The following is a 7,771-nucleotide window of genomic DNA, read 5'->3' on the forward strand; positions in this document are numbered from 1 at the left end:
TATTCTAGCCTGTTTTCCATTAATGGACGCAACATTGAAGTGCACCTCCCATCCAATAAATCACAATAAGCATTGTGCTTTGGTACTTTTAATATGAAACAAAGTCTCAGATTTCAAATTCTGTCCATTGTATTGCAGTATTCAAAGAATAAATGCCGTTTTGGCGCTGTTTAATGAGAAATGAGTGATCGCTGTAGCACCTCAGTTCAACAGATGCAGCAGCGCGAGGCGCACGTGAACTGATCATCTCCTCCACATTAATATCACTTTCAGCACAAAATAAACATGACTAAACATCCGAAGGTAAGTATAAAAGAAAGAGTACAACTTTACAATCAGGGGCGGAGCCAGGGGGTGGCCGTGGCCACCACTGACCTAAGCTTGGCCACCCCACTCAAAACTGCAGTTTTGTTCCCTTTTTTCTGGACAAGAAATGCATTTATTAAGGCGCGGAACCACCGTATCTCTTTATGACCCCATCAAATGGGAGACTTTTCAGACGCGCACTTCAACTTCGCCTCAGGGCCATGGCGCAAGTCAAACGAGCACGAAAAAGGTACAGGAGCCAAATGAGCTTCAGTAGAACAACAGTGAACTGCCGTCTGGGGAGATGTTGTTAGGCTATATGTCAGTAAAACAAACTTTCCTGTCCTGACAGCTGTTTTACCGTGCTCACGACGCACACTCTTCAACTTTACGCAAATATAAGGCGCACGCTCTATATCGCTTCATCATAAATAATGAGCATACAATGTAGTTCTGTTGTCAGTTAAGCCATGAAATTACCAAAAAGGCGATTAGTGCATTCATGTATGTATAGCATCACATTAAAGAACGTCTCTCAAATGCATGTACTAAAATATTGTGCAATTCGAGATCACAATATAAGGCGCAAGCTGATGTTTTATTTATTTATTTTTTTTGTAATTTAATGCACAAGTAAATATGAACAGTGCACTTATACTAGAAAACATGCGCTATTTTTTTTTATTTTACAAACGAGATTTTATTTTTTATTTTATAAACGAAAATAAAACCATTTAAATGCATAAAATAACTCATTTTACATTCTGGCATTTATGTGCTGTTGACTTCCGGCCTTTTTTCTTTTCTTTTTCTTTTTCTTTTTCTTTTTCTTTTTCTTTATTAACCAATTCTTAGCACTATCTGCATGTCTCATCAATGAGTATGCAATTATGGAGAACAAGCTTTTGGGGGTTTTGAGAACCAGAACCAAGCTGACTGAGCAATAAAGCTATAGTGAGCCCCTTTATTAAAATACCTGGAGGTGGGGAATAAAACACACATTGTTTTATTCACTTAGCATTACTTGATCTAATTCACAAATATCTCAACTACAATTTAGTAGAAATTAATTGTATTCAGTTGTGTTTTAGGCACTAAAACAGTCCAATACTTCATAGTCAATCACATTTTTATATTGAAATAATGAACATTTTTAATTTATGTTTGAATAAATCATGAAGTTTTGATGACAGACACCATTTAAATGTTTATATTAAAAAAAAGCGAATTGAAGTAGAAATATTATGTAATTTTAACTTTATTATTTTAAAAACTTAATTAAGTGTAATTTTAGCAGTTGTACTACAAATCAGTCAATATTAACCTTCAATATTATAGTAATGTAGTACCAACTGACTCTCATGTATATTTTACAGCATTAGTTGAGAGATTTTTTTTCCTTTAAAAAATTTGGCATGTACTGTGCCTGATATGTATCCAAAATAATCGATATTGAATTGAATCGAATTGGTAATCAAATCGAATCGCAAGCTTGTGAATGAGAATCGAATCGAATCGTGAAATTTGTGTCAAAACCCAGCCCTAATATATACATATAACGTTATATTAATCTAAAGGGTAAGGGTAAGTAGGAAAATATTGTAAAAAAAAAAAAAATCGAAATTTCAATGTTTATCATCATCTTGAATGATATAAAATTGTTCACGTTTAAAGGAAATACATAGCTAAGATATTAAATTAAGGGAACAATGGCTAAAGTGCATGATGTAATATCTGGTTTTCTTCCAAACCAAGCTACATGCTAAAGCTAGTTTGCAAACAGTCCTTGTCAGTTGTCTGTCTTGCTACTTTTTGACAGTTTAGTAACGACTTTTTAAATCTCTATCTTCAAATAATGCGATGTTAGACATGATTTCTCTCTGTATTTCTCTTTATTTCTTCATTAGCTTGCTAGAAAAGCTAGGTTTCAAAGTTTTTTTTTTTTTTGGCTAACACGAGGGTGGTTTCTTCATTTAGCACAGTCTAACATGTGGCATTCTCTTTAAAGTGTCCCTATTATGGATTTTTGAAAATGACCTGTCATGCAGTGTGTAACACAGCTCTAAGTGAATGAAAACATCCTGCAAAGGTTTAAATCTGAAAGTGCACCATGTATAAAGTTATTGGCTCTCAAAAGAAAGAGTCGACTCTGAATCATTGAAATCAAGTCGTTTTTAAAACGAATCCCAAGCCGTTTCATGTTGAAGTCAACATGAAACATTAGCATATTCCCGCCCACTTGTTGGTCTTTTCGCTTTGGTCTGAATGAAAATGCTAATTCATTTTTTGCCACTAGGTGCCGCTTTTGGAGCGGTAAAATAGCGGTTTCCCCGGTAACGCTGTACACAAAGCAGCACTGCGCTCACAAACGCTGCTTTATCAGGCATTACAGGCATGATGAAATGAAAATGAGACCAATTGGACCAATCACCGCAGATTAGCGTCACGCCAAGTAGGGGTTTGGAAAAATTAATCGTTGAGTCGAGTTTGGGAGTCGTTGAGCAAGTAAGGTAAAAATAAATGCATATTATAAGACAATGAAAGTGTTTGACCTTGCATGCATGTCAACCTGTTGTTGGGGACTCTCAAAAACAAAATATGATCCTTTCATAACCCATAATAGGGGCACTTTAATTCCCCATTAGCTTATCTTTTCAATTAGCACAAGGGTTGTTTCTTCATTTTAGTACAGTTCAATGTGGTATTTTAGCTTTGCCATTAGCCAAAAGGCTTCCACAGATTGAAAATAAATAAATAAAATTGCTAACTTCTTGCAAAAGTCTCAATGTCAAATCCATCTGGAAAAAAAAATAGTAACAAAAATATAAACATAGCTTTTAGCTTTTCCGAGAGTGTAATTAAATCTGATTATGTCAGATTTTATAGTTTAACATAGACTTTTAATTAATCTTCAAATAATGTGACATTTTCCACGATTTCTCTCTGCGTTTCTCTTCATTTCCCATTTAGCTTGCTAAAAAGCTAGCTTTTCTGTTTTTGTTTCTTCATTTCAGCACAGTATTATGTGGTATTTTAGCATTAGCATTAGCCAAAAGATCACAGATAAAATAAATTAGTTGATAGCTAGATTCTTTTAAAAGCCTTTAAAACATTGAACACATCAGGCAAAGTGTAATAATAATATCAAACATAGCTGTTAGCTTCTGCGAGAGCGCATTCAAATCCAATTGTCAGAGTTAATAGTTTAGCATCAACTACTACAACTACTAGCGTCAACTGTCTTTAATGATGTCTCTTAGTTTTTCTCTTTATTTCTGTTAGCTGGCTAAAAAAGCTAGATTTTCTGTTTGTGTTAGCATGAGGGTTGTTTCTTTTTTTCATTTTAACACAGTCTTAACATGGTAATTTAGCTTTAGCATTAGCCAAAAGGTATCCGCATATTAAAAAAAATGAAAATAGTTGATTGCTAGCTTTTCAAAAGCCTCTAAAATGAGTAAAATAAACATCAACCTTAGCGTTTAGCTATTCTGACTCTGATTCTGTCACTTCTGTCAGTATGCTAACGTTTTAGCTTGTTGTTAGCACTGTGATGAAAAAGCCACACTGCATCTGATAGACAGCAGCTGTACGCGGCGAGTGGGTGAACACTGGTGTGTTTCCCAGAGGTTTGCCATTTTTCACTCAAAGCAGACCATAATGAATGGATCTCATACGATCAGGCAGATTAGCATGGTAGAATCTTAATTTGCGCGTTGGGGGGAATGTTGGGGCAAGTAATTGTTTGTACACTAATCATGTACAGCAGCGTGTGGGCATTTCCACTTCTGCCTCTGTTGTGTTATTAATCATGACTTGATTTGACCCGGTTAGCCTCAGAAAAGGGCGGCTCATGCTAGCGCGCACAAGTCTGTTGGGTGCAGCGACTCCTGACGCCCAAGGCCAATGTGAGCAAAACATATCACCAGTCACCGCTAAAGCCGCACTCTACTTGGACTTCACCCGGTGTGAGTGTGGGACTGAGGGGTTTAGAGGAAATTATAGCGGGTTTCATGCTTAAATGCTAAAACCGTATGCTAATACAGGAATAGTCGAACACACATGCTATTGATTGCATAAAATTGGTCGGTTTTCTCTTTTAGGTTACGTACAGCAGTAACTTAGCTAAACTATAAATACTTTATTGAAATTAAAAATATATGTAATTTGTACTGTTATTGATGTTATTTACAATATTTGTTTAAATAATATGCAAAATATTTTTATTTAATTATTATAACTATTAATTATATATAATAGTAAGATTATACATGGATATTTTATTGTATTGTTTAGAAGTTTTTGTGTTATTGTATAGTTTAGGTTATTTATTTGACTATGAAACAGTAGCTGGATCATCATGAATGCGCAGATTTTCTGTGCTCTGGCGTACCTGTCTCACACACAAGTGTCAGTGTGTCTCTGGCCCAGAGGTTGAAGCAGACAGTCGCGCTGCGCTGCATGTTGTGTTCTGGTGCTCAGACTCGCGTGCTGCACAGCTAATGTGATAGCAGCCCTTTCACAGCCCTGATTCAGTGTGGCACTGAAGAGACTAATTACCTCATGTGACCAGACCTCACAAACAGCCCTGCAGCGACCGCCGCTGATACCCACCGCTCCAAAACATGCTGAGAACATACACTGGCAGTAGGGTTGGGTATCGTTTTTTTTTTTTACGATACCGGTGCCAAATCGATACTTTTAAAATAGTACCGTGCCTAAATGGATAATAATAATAATAAAAAAAAAATACCCACAATAGGATGGATTGGCCATTAGCGCTATTTAATGTCTGTTTTATTCATACTGGAAGCCAGAGGGCTCCCTTGCGCAGAAACCCCACATATGCATTACAAAAGTAATAACACTTATGACGCTCCAGGAAATCTCTTATATGGACAAAGGCATCACTATTGCTGTAACTGAGTAAAAAGAAGATAGAAAAGTTTTGATTGATGAAACATGAAGACAATAAACACTCGACTGTGACAATATGTGGTTTATTTGTGTTCTTCAGACCTTCTCTGGTATTTTCATCATAATTAAGTATATTTATAATCCATTGCTAATCAACATAGACTTTTTTACAGTACAGAACATATTTTCTGCCTCATTCTGGTGACAAGAAGCCATATCAGATCACAAAAGAAGCATTTGACTGATGTTGTGGAATAAAAATGTTATGTTCTCTTTTGTTGAAGGTCTCAGGTTTAGAAACACTTCCCATTGCAAGTCAGTCTGGAGGGATAAGGAGAGAGCAACTGACCGTGGCCACCACCTACAAAACCATTATTTTTGGTGGTTGTCTTGATGTTGGCTCTCCAATGAACCTGTTTTCACTATTCATTTGCACCAAAGCAGGTAAAACAGGTTCACAATCACTTCTGCTCCCTAACTGGACAGATTAATATCCCTAAAGTTTAACTAACAATCAAGATGCATGCAATCAAGAATACTGGGGTATGTTTTTCATACAATTGTCATAGTTGTCACATGAGTTAAAATCTGTGTAGCATAATCCATAAAAAAAACATATTTAGTTAAAATCTCTATTAAATGATCTCTTAAAACTATTATGTATACAAATAATGAGACCCTGAACTAGTTAATAAAAAAACAGAACGGTATAGACCAATAATAGGTTTGTAAACATTCAGGATGCGCGTGCATCATGGTTGCAGAAAACCCGGGAGAGATAGCCTTTACAGCTAGAGAATTTCACGGATACGGTACAAAATATTTAGGTTTAAAAAGATTATAAATTATATTGATTAGATGTCATTTTCAAAATGTTCTCCGCATATTACAAGAGCTTGTCACCCAGCGATAAGCACTGTTATTCAATGAAATTGACGTTAGAGCGTGGGATAGTCTTACAGATCCGAAACAGGGGTGACGGTTTATGTGGGCGGAGCCTATCTGGAGGCAGAAAATGAGGGTTTTCAAGTGGCAGTCTATGGAGCCATGGAATAAAAGATTAAAAAAAAGGTTAATTTGATTTTATATTTAAAAATTCTGACTTTATTCTCGCAATTCCGAGATTATATCTCACAATTCTAATAAGGAAAAACAACTCGTCATTCTCTCTTTTCCCCTCAGATTTGACAAACTCACTATTTTTGAGTTAAGTCGAGTTATAAAGTCCGAATTAGGAGATATAAACTTGCATTTGCGAGAAAAAAAGTCAGAATATTCTATAAAAATGATTTGCATTCCGATCTTGACATCAAAACGAACAAAAAAAGTTTTTCTTTTATTCCATGGATTTTACCCATTTACCTCCACTTGTTCCCAGTGTTTTTCTGCAACCCCTATGCGCACGCAGCTGCAAGTGACGTAACTGTAACGTCTACTCTGAATTGGTCTATAGAGGTGTATTATTTACTATAGCACAAAATAAGGCAAGAAAGACAAAGAATGAAACAAAAAGGATCACAAAAAATTTAAAATGAATACATGTTGATGGGAACAATGTTGTGAAGATCATGTTGTCGTCATTTTTTTGATTCTGTTCTGTTAACCACAAGCTCAACTAGTACTTTCCAATGAGAAACCATCAGACAGACTAAACTTAAACTGATCACTGACTGCAGAACACAGAAGGAAATATATACATATATTTTTCACAGAAATAAGGCACATGTGTTTTTACATACATAGATAGACATATAAAATATGTACATAAATATACAAACATCTCCTTGGGAATGTACATTTTAATGTCGTCATCAAAATGGTACAAGTGGTACTGGGTCATATCTTAAGGTTATTTAGAGGCGAATTTCTGCAAATTCAAAATTTTTGATTTTTTAAAAGTAATTAAATTTAATTTTTCTTTTGAAGTTAATCAATATAAAATATTTTAATCTATTGACAGTCCTAAACAATCATTGTGCCTCATTCATGAAACACGAGCAGAACAAATTTTTGTGTAAATCGTTCGTAAAGCCGTTCTGACGTAAACTTTCGAATTCATGAAAATGTTCGTATTTTCAAAATGTTAGTTGGTAGGAAAGAAATTTACACCTGCTCCCTACCACGTGTAAATGGTGTGTAAAACGGTCTTCTGTGTTCATTTTGGCAAACTGATGACACTGAATTTGATGCAGCCGTTTTAAGAAGAGAGCCTGACAGTTTTTCAGCTGGCTAAAAACGCTTTGGTGGACACACCTTATTGAATATTTATTGTTAGGCATATGACCTATTAGTGTTTTTTGCATTTATGCAATATACTGGAGCCAAATCTGAGAAAGTAGACCAGAATATTCCACTGCGTTCCTGGACACGCAATTTACGTAGCTGTAATTCATAGGCAGGGATTATGCTAATTGTGAATGAGCGTGCATGAGCGCCCTATTTACGAATGATTGGAATTCATTAAAGGGGTCATAGGATGATGCTAAAAAGAACATTATTTTGTGTATTTGGTGTAATGAAATGTGTTTATGCGGTTTAAAGTAAAAAAAAA

This window comes from Sinocyclocheilus anshuiensis, unplaced genomic scaffold (assembly GCF_001515605.1).
Source record: "Sinocyclocheilus anshuiensis isolate Anshui unplaced genomic scaffold, SAMN03320099.WGS_v1.1 scaffold1413, whole genome shotgun sequence".
NCBI classification, from domain to species: Eukaryota; Metazoa; Chordata; class Actinopteri; order Cypriniformes; family Cyprinidae; genus Sinocyclocheilus; species Sinocyclocheilus anshuiensis.